Source organism: Panthera leo, chromosome F2, assembly GCF_018350215.1.
Source record: "Panthera leo isolate Ple1 chromosome F2, P.leo_Ple1_pat1.1, whole genome shotgun sequence".
NCBI lineage: Eukaryota > Metazoa > Chordata > Mammalia > Carnivora > Felidae > Panthera > Panthera leo.
Genome location: NC_056695.1, coordinates 42531973 through 42546872, shown reverse-complemented (window position 1 = coordinate 42546872; position 14900 = coordinate 42531973).

Genomic DNA, 14900 nt, shown 5'->3' with positions numbered 1-14900 from the left:
AATCCCCAGGAAAGGATTCCTTTTCCATAGTATGTATGCATGAGGGCGACACTGACGTAGAATTGAGAATGGAGGCTGAAAAGGCAAGGTAGTTGAAGAGCAGCTATGTCAAAGCTGGAATGTGGGTAACTATGGGACTACCACTCCCCCTCCCACTTGGTGCATCTTACTGGGGGAAATTTCTCTCTTTTTTTTAACTCATAATCTCAATTGCTTGAAAGACTACACACACACACACACACACACACACACACACACACACACACACCATCCCTTCTCATTACACGGATGCTTATTCTCATGGCTTCCACCTTTAGGGCATGGATGTTGATTCCCCAGCCTTCTTGTTGAGATCGCTCATGCTGTGTGATGGCCTTGCTCTCTATCCCTGTGTAGCAGTGCACAATTCTTGTTGGGGACATGATTTGTTTTTCTTTCATTTATTTTACTTCCTATATTCTTCCTTAAATGAACAAAAATCTTGGCACATGGCCTATCTTAAAAAAAAAAAAAGGCTGTTCTGGTTTCCATTTCTAAGAGAATTTTGGCAGTAAAATCCACAGTGCTGGATATTTTACTGCATTTATCAATCGAGCAATGTGCATATGGAAACAGTCCTATCTAGATAAACCCTCAGAGCAATCACTGTTCACAAAAAAGCCATTTCAAAAGAAGAATTTTCTAACCCCAAGTGGAGCAAAACAGAAAACTATAAGGAATGGGCAAAAGGAAAGATTTGATGACCAAGAGGAATGATACACTTTTCTAGTTCATAAAAATAAAGTCTGGTCAGGTTTGATAAACCTGCTTTTTCAAGTCAGGAATCCATTGTTTGCAAATCCAGACACCAAACTCAAACTATTTTAATCACAAATAGGGATACATTTTAAAGATTCTTGGTTCTCTCAGGGAATCCAAGGAAGAGTTAGACTGTAGCTATACAAGTGATCAAGATGCAAATAGTTCTCCATTACAACCAGAACCATCTCTCTTGGTGCTGCCTGGCTTTCTCCACATGGCAGAAACAATGGCATGAGTTTCCTTCTTTACCACTGAGAAGAGACTGATCTAATTCCCTCAGTCTCAAGTCCAAATATGTAATGTGGAACTTACTGGCACAGGTACAGATGTTCCCCCTGGGACCATCAGCTGTAGCAGAAGAGATGGGACACTAGATTGGCCTAGCTTTGACCTGGTGTCTACCTATAGGCCAGTGAACTTTTGAGGGGGCAAAGGTAGGTTGTGTTGTATTTACATGGAAGTTTCCATGTTAACCCCGTGGATCAATGCAAGACAGCAGAAAATACCTTAGGTGCCATCTACACAGTTCAACACTATTTGGAGAACTGTCCTTATTGTGCTAGTTTTCCTTACAACTTTGCTGATTATAGGAAAATGTTTCTTCAACTTAGTGTGGAATGGAACACGTGTTTTTGTTTGTGCCTGGGGGATATTTTTGACTCTAAGAAGTTAGACTTCAAGTTAGACTCACAATCCCACCCCGCTCCCACCCTACCCCTGAGAGTGAGTTCTGATGGCATTAAATATTAGCCTTTGTGAGAACCAAATACAAATGGATATTAGCCAACATCATGGTTTGAAGAGTATTGTGTTTCTTCTAATTAAAGGCTCTTAAGCAGCAGCTGGGCTGAGGAAATGCTCAAATCAGAGATCAGCATCTTATAGCATGCTGATTTTCAGTGAACTGTGAGCTGGGATTCATTGCCACACACCTCTTCCTGCCACTTGGAGAGTCACTGGTCTCTATTTCTATTTTTAAAAAAGTGTGGCCAGCAATGCATTCTCAACATACTCCATTCCCCTTATGACTCTATACAAACAAAGACTGCCACATGAATATAAAGATTTGAAAGCTTCTCATCCTTAAAGATTATCAGGGTGACTGGTTAATAATTCCAATTTGCTTTATTATACAAGCACTCATGAAAATCACTGAAAGCAATGCAATATTCCAATAGGAATACTGGTCAAGGGACTCCCATTCTGTAGGAAGAATTTGCATGAATCTAATCACATATAGAATCCTGAAAGATATAGCAGAGTTAGAGAGAAATACATTGGGAAATCCCAGCTATTTCTACTGCTTATATCTACAGGTAATATAATCACACTTCTGAAGAGGAAGTAGACAATCAGAGGCACGTGAATCAACAAAGGAAAAAAACCAACAAATGGCTTGTGAAAATATTATGTAATATAAGAAATGGTAAATGGTTCATTAAAGATTAAAAGAAAAAAATTTGTGTAAGAAAATAAGTTAACTAAAGGAATCCAAAGAAAATCTTTGAAACCATCTGTTTTGTGTTCTCAATAAAATTCTCAAAAATGTGTCCTGTATGAAACAAAAGAGGAAAGAGAAGATAATGACAGTAGACTAAGATTAAAAGGGAGTTAGTTGCTTAGGATGTAGGAAGAGATTAAATAGGCTCAATGAGATATAGGTAGTAAATACATTTAGATGTTTCATACATTTTTAAGTTGATGTCATAAGTTTAAGTAGTTGCAAAGGATCTACTTTTTAGTATATTTTGAACATTAGTGTTCCAAAACAAAAAAATACTGTCACTATTTAATATGTATCTAACATAATCCACATGACTTTTTTTTTTCAATATATGAAATTTATTGTCAAATTGGTTTCCATACAACACCCAGTGCTCATCCTAAAAGGTGCCCTCCTCAATACCCATCACCCACCCTTCCCTCCCTCCCACCCCCCATCAACCCTCAGTTTGTTCTCAGTTTTTAAGAGTCTCTTATGCTTTGGCTCTCTCCCACTCTAATCTCTTTTTTTTTTTTTTTACTTCTCCTCCCCCATGGGTTTCTGTTAAGTTTCTCAGGATCCACATAAGAGTGAAAACATATGGTATCTGTCTTTCTCTGTATGGCTTATTTCACTTAGCATCACACTCTCCAGTTCCATCCACGTTGCTACAAAGGGCCATATTTCATTTTTTCTCATTGCCACGTAGTACTCCATTGTAATCCACATGACTTAATCACTTTTCTAATAACCATTTCTGCTGTATAAAGTACTTGAACATGCTCATCTTTAATAGTGGGAAATTTAAAATAGTTCCTCACATTTTCAGTTCACTTTTCCCTTCTCTGTAGGATTTATATTAATATAATGTAATCTAAGCATTTTTAATTGATCATATTTTCAACACCAGAAACATGGATATAAATTTAAACTTAAACTTAAAAAAATTTCAGTGACCATAGGTTCTAAAAGTTACACAGTTTTATTCTAGTTTGAGCTATCATTAATTTTTTGGTATCCAACTAATCAAAATAATATAAATATATCACACATTTTGACAGTTATTAACCATAAAAAATACATGGTTTTATTGGGAATGAAGTTCTTAATGAGATCATTAGGGCTATTTATCTTTTGGTCAATCAGTTCATATCATGATTAATAATATTTATTGTTTGAATCATATATTATTCAGTACCCATTTTATTCTTTTTAAATTTTTTATAGATGAAAATGAGAACTCTTATTCACATAAGTAAGACTACAAGGAATTTTGCTACAGAAGTGCCATGTATTTTTTGAATTCCTTCTGACTTGTAAACCAAAAATCACATAACTATCAAATACAAGGTTATTTAAATTATCTAGCAGTTGATAAAGCCATAAAGTTTTTGTAAAATTTTGTTGAAAGCAAAGAATCAGAAACAATGTGACATGGAACAATATGTGCACCCAGTCACTGGACTCTTTCTCTTTGTCAACATCTACATCAACATGTCAAATTGCCCCTTTGTCACTTCAGAGGCTTTTAAACCCTAGGCCAATGCACCCGTTTCAGTTACTACTGCTATTTAACAAACCACTCCAAAACTCAGAGGCATAAAGCAACCATTTTGTTTACAGATTTCTGTGGGTCAAGAACTTGTAAGGTGTTACTTATTCTCCATGAAGTCTGGGACCTCAGCTGGGGTGACTCTTAAGGCTTGGGCTAGAATTGTCTGAAGTTCCTTCACTTATAGTCCAGTGCCTGGACTTGATGACCTAAGATGGAGCTCAGCAAGCACTGTCCATCAGAGGGCCCACACGTAGCCTCTCCATATGGCTTGGGCTACAACATAGTGGCCTCAAGAGTAGTAAGACTTCTGGGGCACCTGGGTGGTTTAGTTAGTTCAGCATCTGACTATTGATTTTGGCTCAAGTCATGATCACATGGTTCATGGGTTCAAGCCTTGCTTGGTATTCTCTCTTCCCTTCTCTCTCTGCCCCTCCCCCATTTGTGCACATGCACACACACACACACACTCTGTGTCTCTCTCTCTCTCAAAATAAATAATGAACTTAAAAAAGAGTAGCAAGACTTCTTACAGGACTAAGGCTTCCAGGGTCAGTATTCCAGCAAATAAAACAGAAGCTACATTATTTTGTATAACCTGGCCTTGGAAATAATATAACACCTCTTCTGCTACATTGTATTGGTCAAAATAGCCATAATCTAGCTCAGATCTAAGAGGAGACATACACTCCACCTCTCTATGGAAGGAGTGTCAAAGAACTTGCAGCCATTTTTTAAAAACTGCAGCAGTACCTAAGATTTAGATGAGTGGGAGATATGTTTCTTTTCTAATATGGGAAAAAGACAATTGTCAAAGGAAAGAAGAACCTTACGATGTCTTGATGGTATGTCTTTTGCTATGTAGATCAATTTTAAGAAAATTGACATGTAGAAGCTGAACATATGGGAATTGATTTCTTTAAAGGTATCCATCTCCTGTAAGTACATTGGAAAGTCTTTCTATACACCAGGGGTATGTGAACTTCAGTTTGAATATCACTGCTGTAGGTTTCGGTATTAACAAAGCTGATTTAAGTGTATTCTAGAAAAAAAATTAAATTATACAAACTCCTCACCATCAAATAAACAGCAGCAACAACAATAAACACCATTAACAATAACAACAACACAAAAATTACTGTAAAAATAAGAGAAAAAAACCCCTGGTATTTAATTTCTCTTTTACAATACAAAAAACTAGATTGTTATCTTAACAATTAAAAAGACCTAAAAGGAAATGGTTGAGATTCAAGAATTCTGCATACAGCAAATTTTTATGTGAACAAAATTCCAGGATAAGAAGAGCTCAGAAAATACATCATCTATGTATCTTCCTGACATAAACATTCTAGAACACTAATAGAAGGTGCTCTAGAGCTAATCAAGTGAACACAAGTGAGTAAAATCTCAAGAAAGGGGATATTAGGGATGACAACTTTGGTAGCGGCTGTATAGCTTTTGGATCTTCTTAAATCCCCACACAAAAACAGATGGAGCATGTAGACTGCAAAACAACATTCATGGATATCATTTATAGCAAAACCAACTGACAAGATATCTTCAAAAATCAAATATAAATGAGTGGCAAAACCACTATAGCAACAAGATTGTATGTTACCCATGTCTGTGCTAGAGAAAGCAGAGGAACTGTGGATGGGAGAATGCACAGCTCAAATTATTTACTGGGAAGCACAATCAGTTGATTTGAGAAAGATAAAATTAGGGAGGCTTTGGTGTATAAGGCAGTGGATGAGTGTCGGGGCTCACTATAAGCATAATATGGCTGAAGCATTGTAATGCATGAAAACAGACACAGCAGGACTCCCTTTAGGATAGGGCTCCATACCAAGGAGAAACTGCCAGGAGGAGAAGTATAGAGGCAACAGAGTTCAGGAGTGTTTAGAAAACAAGCCCCTGTATTTTTAAAACCTATACAGAAACAAGAACTTATTCTGTGCAGTTAGAATTTCTCTCTGAATCAAGCCTCCCTCTAAAAAATTCAGGAAAACTAAATTCACATAAAAATAAGCAACATAAAAGTAGTGAGGCCAAATCTCATACAAAGTTATTATAGAAAAAAAGAGATTAAAAAGTAGAATAACATCCCCACAGACAGGGAAAGCATGCCAGAGAGACAGGTTCACAAAACAGATAAAACTGTAATGAATTATTTAAAAACAAACTAAAAAAGATTAAGGAAAGATACCAGATATGAAAGAATAACATAAATAAGAATTAGAAAACCTAAGAAATGTGATGACAGACTTAGTAAAGAATTAAAAAATGGAAGAAAAACACCATTTTAGAAATGACTAAGCTAGAAGAAAACCAAGAGTGGATAAACACAACAAATATCTGAAGTGAAATAAAACATGAAAGAGAGGAAACATTAAAGTCAAGAGAAAGAAAGAGACAAAAGAGGTGTTGAAAGAAAATGGCAAATATGAAGATCCAAAATACTGATAATAGGAGTCTCTGATGAAGGGAAGTGAAGGAAGAGGAAAATAATGCAGGCTATAATTCAAGGATACTTTGTTGAAATAAAATAAGATTTTGAAAGCACATTGAAAAAGTACAACGTACACCTAAGAAGAAGGGTCAACACCAAGACATATTCTAGTAAAATTATTGGATGTTACAGAAACAGGAAATATCCTTTCAGCTTCTGGGCAAAACTAGCAAGAATTTACAAGGGAAATAAAACTAGATTATCATTGGGCTTTTTGATATTAATGCTTATGCCACAGAAAAATAGAGTAACATATTTAAGATAGTCAAGGAAAGAAAACATGAGCCAAGAATATGATATCCAACAAAACTGGCTTTCAAATATAAAGAACACAGAAACAGTTATCAACACTCAAGAACTCAGGAAATATGTTCCAGTGAGATTTTACTAAGGAATCTACTGGAAAATAAGCTTCAGGCAAGCAAAACGACTAGTGAGGCATTCATCTAAAGACTTGTGGTAAATATTAAACATATAGTTATTGCAGAAATAAGACTAAATGAGGTTTAAAAGAAGAGGTTAAAATATGCAGTGACTAAATGATTTGAAAATATAGATATATATCCAATCATAAAAATGTGTAAGTGGGGTGGTGACTAGTGGCTCAGTCGGTTGAGCATCAGACTTTGGCTCAAGTCATGATCTCATGGTTTGTAGGTTTGAGCCCCACATCAGGCTCTCTGCTGCCAGCACAAAGCCCGCTTTGGATCGTTTGTCCCCTTCTCCATCTGCCCCTTCCTCGCTCTCACTCCCTCTCTCTCAAAAATAAATAAATGTTAAAAAAATTGGGGGGAGAAGGAGGAGAACACATGCAAATAAAAATTGTAAGTGTTTTCAGTAATTATAATAGGTGGTGGTAATATTAAACTGTTATTCTAAGTATTGTATGTGAAGAGTGGATAAAGCAAATGAGAAATTATGAGATAATCTAATTCTGTCATTCCTTGTATCTTTGATAACTGATTCTCAGAGTGGAGTAAAGGAGATACAGGTCTATTATAGAAGAGGTTAAGCCAAAATCTTGTAGTTATGAATTTGAATTGGAAATATCAGTATGATCTTACAAAGTATCTGAATATATATGTAATATGTATAATTAATTATATAATTATTTTATGTGCTATACCAGATAGTGAGAAAGTTGTCAAAGATTATTAGAATGTAAACAAAACAAACAAAAACCAAGAAAAAACCTAAAGCCCTCATAGCCAACTTGAAGAGAATCCTACTAGAGAAAGGTAGAACATTTTGAGTTTTTTAAAACCACTTTATTGAGATATAATTAACATACAAAAATTAAGTTTTATTAAAGATGAAAATTGTAAAAGATAAAAATCCATCTAATATTTTTAAATACATGGAATTTTTTTTTGACAAACAAATTGGTCACCTTCTGAGGATGACAGGGAACCAATTCATTAATTTGAAAATTGGGTGAATAAAAGAAAAGAATCAAAAGTTTATCCTCCTTTTTCTGTATGAATTCTACCACATAGTAACCAAACGGTAGATGAGGGAAAATGTCTCTGTATGAAATTATTTCCAGATAATAAATGGAAACAAAATGATAGAATTTAATGTTGCCATTTTTCAACCTATAATGCTGACCACCAACGGTTACTAACATCATAAGAAGAAAGACATTATGTACCTCCTACTGTCTAAATAGTGGGGTTGAATTTGTCTGCAGATCCAACTGCTCATATGCAGAAAACACAAAGGACCAAAAACATGTTGAATTGAACTATGAGTATGTGCTCAGCAAAGAGAGATTTATAGGAAACTCTATTGGTTAAAATCTTTGATTTTTCAACACATAAGTTATAAGGAAAATGAAAGAATGGAGGGGAAAAATGAAGTTAAAAAAAGAATTAAAAGACAAATGATGGTCTAGACCAAAGGATGCTTATGTGACTGATAAAATCCTAGTATCTTTTTTTTTGAGAGAGAGAGAGAGAACACTCACAAGTGGGGGAGAGGGAAGCGGGGGCGGGGAGAGAGAGAGAGAGAGAGAGAGAGAGAGAGAGAGAGAGAGAGAGAGGGAATCTTAAGCAGACTCCACACCCAGCATGGAGCCCAATGTGGGGCTCAAACCTATGACCCTGGGATCATGACATGACCTGAAATCAAGAGTCAGATGCCCAACTGACTGAGCCAGCCAGGTGTCCTGGGTGATAAAATCCTAAAGGCATACAAAGAGGAGATTACAAGGAAAGTCTGGATAGAGTTATTTTTTGGAGGGGAGGCTAGCAACCCTAATTGGGATGGGACACATGGAAGGTTTTCTGGGGTATCTGGCAAGATTCAGTTTGAATCCTTACTCTTAAACACTGATACATAGAAAAATATAAGCTAAAAATATGTATATTTTAAATTATAAAAGTACCTATGAGAGTAATTAAAAATTGCACGTGTTCTTTCTAATTTATTTTTTATTTAAAACTACATAATTTTTGGGTGCGCCTGGGTGGCTCAGTCGGTTGAGCATCCGACTTCGGCTCAGGTCATGATCTCATAGTCTTTGAGTTCAAGCCCCGGGTCCAGCTCTGTGCTGATAGCTCAGAGCGTGGAGCCTGCTTCGGATTCTGTGTCTCCCTCTCTCTCTGCCCCTCCCCTGCTCATGCTCTGTCTCTCTCTCTCTCTCTGTCAAAAATAAATAAATATTAAGAAAAAAATTTAAACTACATAATTTTTAAAATAAAATATAGAACAGAAAGGAAAGAGCAGGGATAAATAAAAGAGATAGCATAATATTGAGATCACAGATGACCAAACATGTAGAGCACGGCAAAAGGGCCCACAGTGACCACTGAGCTGAATGCAAACAGGCTCATTAAGCAACCCACCTTGAAGTAGCCATAGGCCCTAACTGACCAGTTAAAACCAGGCACAATTCCTAAGATTACCAAAAAAGGGAAAATTCCATACATCCCCATTCTCCCTCACTCCACCCTATAATTGTGGCTCCTCACCATTGCCTCGTGGCACACAGCCTCTCCTTTGCTGTCCTGCCTGCTGCTCTCTTGCAGTGCCTTCAATAAACTATTATCTCTTTTGTTCTGCCTTGTGTGAATTCTTCCACTGCCAACACCACTGGCCCTCATTCGACTGGGATGCTCTACATTTGGTGACTCCCATCCAATCAGAGCACCTCACAGAATATAATAGGTTTTAAATAAAGTAAATTTATGACTTCCCATGTTACTAAACAAAGGTTATCATTTTAGATCAACACACAAAACTGCACTTTGTGCTATTTTAAGAAACACACTATATTATATAAGTTTCTCCAGAAAACAGGACCAACAGGGTGTGTGTGTGTGTGTGTGTGTGTATGTGCATGTGACCAATCCAAAATTATAGAGGGAGATTTTAATATCCTTCTCTCAAAATTAATAAACAAATAGAAATTTAGTTAGGATATAGAAGATTTGAAAAAAATTATGTCTATTCCAATAGACACCTATAGAAAACTAGGGCACACATTTCAAAATGCATGTAAAACATTTAAAAAATTATTTTGTTCTATTTTTTTCTGCATCAAGAAATGCTGAGGTTTCAGTCCAAAGGCAGGAGAAGACCAATGTCCCAGCTCAGTTGGGCAAGAGAAGTTCCCTCTAATTCAGTATTTTTGTTCTATTCAGCTCTTCAACTGATTGAATCAATTCCATCCACATCAGGGAGAGCCACCTGCTTCACTCAGTCTACCAATTAAGATGCTAATCTCATCCAGGCACACTCAGAATAACGTTTGGTCAAATGTCTGAGCACTCTGTGACCCAGTCAAGCTGACACATAAAATGAACCATCACAGTTATTTATTTTACTCATAGTATTACTTATACTTAGATCTAAGACAACCTATAGAAAAACTATTAGATGAAATAAGACTTCAGCTAAGTCAGTGGACATTGGATCAACATAAAAAAATCAATAGTTTGTATATACTATCACCAGCCAATTAGAGAATGTAATGATAAAAAGAGATCATATTCACAGCTACAGAAATTGTATTTTGAAATAAGGCTAACAAAAATATGTAAGATTTTTATGAAGAAAATGATGATCTATTGAAGGACATGAATTAAAACATACATAAAGGGTAATACACTATATACATGGACAAGAAGAGTCACTTTTCATAAAGAAATGTATAAGTTCATTGCAATTCCAACTTTTAAAAAAATCAGTGGGATTTTTCATGAAATTGAGCAAGTGATCCTAAAATTGTTTTAAAAAAGTAAAGGTCCAGGCCAGTCTAATCATGACAAAAACATCAGAAAAATTTCAATAGAGGCATACCTTACAATATGTCTGACCAGTCAGTATTCCTCAAAACTGTCAAGGTCATCAAAAACGAGGAAAGTCTATTACCCTATGTTATTAATATGCTGTATACCTGAAACTATTATAACATTGTATGTTAATTACATTTCAGTAAAAAAAAAAAGCAAAAACAAAACATTCACTGCTACCTGAGGGAACTACAAAAAATAATTGAAAATAAATACATAAAATCAAGCCATTATTTAAAAACAGCAAAAAATCAAAAGCAAGAGCAGTCTTAGAAACTGTCACAACCAAGAGGAGCCTACAGAGACATGGTGACTAAATGTGATTTTGTATACTGGATGAGATCCTGGAACAGAAAAAACATTAGGTAAAAACTAAGAAGATCTGAATAAATGATGAAATTTACTTAATAATAAATCAATATTGGTTCAATAATTGTAACAAATGTGCCATACTAATGTAAGCTGTTAATAATAGGGAAGACTATGTGGGTGTGTTGGGGGGTAATATAGGAACTCTACTATCTGCTCAATTTCTCTGTAAATCTAAAACTTTCTAAAAAACAAAGCCTATTATAAGAATTAAAGTAAAAGTCTAAGAATAGGCGGGAAGAAGGAAAATGAAGGTGGACTCATCACAATACCAATAGCTCAAACTAAGGAACTAGAAACAGCCATATTCTGAGGATTTCATATATGACACATACCATTAAAAAGCATTGGGATGAAGGAGTGTTATGTCATAAATTGTGCTAGACAATTTGATCTCCATATAAGAAAAAAATTACATCTTAACCACAGAACATACACAAAGATAAATTCCATGTTTGGTAAATGTGAGAAGTAAAGTTTATAACTTTTAAATGAAAATGTAGGAGAATATCTTTCTCATGTTGAAGATACGGGAAGATTTCTTAAATGTGACACAATAGGCACAAACCATAAAAGAGTTTCTAACACATTAAAAAAGTAGACATTAATTATACATAAAAGATCTGTAAAATGAAAGAATCAATAAACAAAGTTGAAACCAATGCCACAAACTAGAAGACCTTTATGATGCACTAAGAAGAACCTGATAATTCAGTTAGCAAAGAAATTGTGTACATAATTTGGAGAAACGTTGTACATGTACACAGAGATATACAAATATATACAATATTATTTATAGTAGCAAAATTATGTAATCAACTGAAATGTCAAATGCTAAGAGAATGGATATATAAAACTTATTTCCTATAGTCAAATATTTACTATATGGCAGTTGAAAAGGATGAATTAAGATTACATGTGTAACACATATATAGCTTGAAATCATAAACTTGAGTGATAAAATTACTAACATATTTAATATTATACCACTAATAACACACACATAACAATATTGTCATAAAAATTGAAAAAATGGACAAGATGGACAAATAATTTTTATAATTGTGGTTATACTTGGATAAAGCTATAATAAAGGTTCAGCTCTGTCTGTAATGCTTTATCTCCTTTGGGAAATGATCTGGATCAAGTATGGCAAAAATAACATTTTAAAAATCCAGATGGTGGTTAGATGAATTTTTGATATAGCTTTCTTTATAATTTTGTATTTATAAACATTTCATGGTAAATATATCTTTGATGAAACCTGTTTAAACATTTTCAACAGAAGCAAATGCTTTGGCTATTAAGACGAAGCCACACAAAGTAGTTTTTATTAACATTTTCTGACCATAGGAACTATGGTCTTTGAATTTGAAGCAAAGAGGACCATGAAGTGAGAAGCTTACTTCCTGAGCAATGTGGTTGTCATCCTCAGCCATCCCCCCACCCCGCCTCGGAAAAGAGAAGTCCTGAAGAATACAGGAACCACATGTGACTAAATCTCTCTTGGTCCTAAAGAAGAATTTTCTATAGAGTGGGAATTCTCTCTGTAAAATCAATGATCATAAAAATGTTAGGTTTAAGTTTATTAAGAGGATACTTTTTGTCTAGGAGGATAGCTCTCATTAATAAATCATTAATTAATTCAACAGCAAATATTTACTGGACATCTATTTTGTTTGGTTCTGGAGATATACGAACAGGGCACATGAGGCAGATGTGCAAGGTAAGAATTCTCTAGTGCAGTGAAATTTTTTATTATTTTAACAGCTGTTATCTGAACTTCTCTCAGGGAGTAAACTGTGTTTGACAAATTACTTTAAGTTCTTTTAAGTTGAAGATATCCTAAGCAAAAAACAAACAAACAAAAGTTCTTCTGCATGAGAAAATGTGAATACCTCTAAAAAGGAAGGAGGGCAGAGACTGAGATGAGAGAATAGAAGGCTGAGTATGCAAAGGGGAGGAGGACACCAACAAGACAGCAAAAGGCTGCATAGAGTTAAAGGACCATAAGTAGCCCTTTGATATCTAAAATGAATTTTAAGGACAGGAATAAATATCACAAAATTGTCATTTGCTTTTCAGAATAATGCAATGGAATCCCTCACTATTATACCCATATATTCAGTAAGTTGCTATAAGGACAAATGCTGTAAGGGAGAGACATTTCTTTAAATGGAGGCACTAGATTTCTGTTTGGGTCAAGGCTGTCAGGACAAAGACAACACACACAGTAGTTAGAGCCCAGAGGTTGAGTTGATGGTGAGCATAGAAGTATTCCCAGGGAATACAGAAATACTGGGGAAATTTGAATTCCCATTGCCTGAAAACCTGGGGGTGAAGCCACTCTTTTCTAGATCTCAGAAGGGCAGCAGAATCCAACTTGAGTATAGTAATAAAGGAATGTGACATGTTTGCTGGGAGGAGGAGGTAGCTAATTCCTTGTTGGAGTGATGAAGGTTTCATAGTGGATGTGATAGTTGATCTGGGTATTAAAGTATGCATACCTGTCTGCTGGACTGAAAAGATGATAAGAGGGAGCAGGATAGGCAAAACCCTAAAACCATAGTGCAGTGATTAAGAACACAGACTCTTGGATAGATTACTAGGTTTAAATTCCAGTTCTGACACTAATTAGATATAACACCAATGACTATTACTTACCCTCTTAGAACCTCAATTTTTTTTCTCTAAAATGAGGATAATAATAGCATCTATCCCCTAAAAGTTGTTTATGATAATTAAATGCATCACCACCACAGAGTAAACTCTCAATGTGTTGGCTATCATTATTACATTCAGAGGAAAATGAGTAGTTCAGGATGAAATGCATTGGGGTGCCTAGTGGTGGGCATTGTTACACCAGACTAATTTAAAACTGTCTTCTATTGGTGACCACAGTTTTTAAAGTGTGGTCAAAATTATGCTTTAAAAAGATGTCTGTGGCACATCCATAGGCAAGGACAGGAAGTGAGAAAGAAGAAAAAGGGGAGTAGCTGGGAGGTTTCTGCATTGATCTGCATTGATTGCAAGGGAGGAGACAAGCTCCTCATCTAGGGAAGTGCTGGACTGGGTGAAGGGAACTGTGCTTATGTTAGAATTGGCAATTTCCCACAGAGCCTCATTTCTGCCTCAGAATCCACAAAGCTCTAGACCAGAACTCTGCAGTGGAGATATAATGCAAACTACAAGTGTAAGCCATGTATGTCATTTAAAATTTTCTCATATCCATATTAAAAAAAGTAAAAAGAAGTAGGTGACATTATTTTTAATAATATATTTTATTTAACTCAGCATATCAAAAATATTATTTTAACATGCAGTTAACACGAAAATTTATTAGTGAGACATTTTGCATTCCTCTTTTTATTTCAAGCCTTTAAAATCTGGTGTGCATTTTATATTTACATTACCTATCAATTCAAGACATCATATTTCAAGTGCTCAATAGCCACATGTGGCTAGTAGCCAATGGACTAGGCAAGAAGAGAATTTTTCTACCATCACTATTGTCTTTCAGCTTAGAAACCCTCCAGAAGTTTCTAGAAAAAAACTGTCAACTTTTTGTTCTGGCCAGCGATGCAAGGAAATATTTTATCATTTATGGGATCCCTTAAACTAGCACTGGTGATAAGTAGATTGAATTCACTCTAAGGGTAATAGTGTGTGTGCTAAAAATCTTTGTCACTTTCCAACTGGTCCTGAAGAATGCTATTAACTAGAATTTCTGAGAATTTGTCTTCCTGAAAATTTGCAGGGCTTACCTGTATTGTATTCTAACTCTATCACCTAAAGCCTCTAGGGTTGCCTCATAAAGATAGAATTAGCTTTTATATGGGCTAAAAAAATGACCTGAAATGTTTAGACTAGCAAGGGTAGTGTTGAGATTTC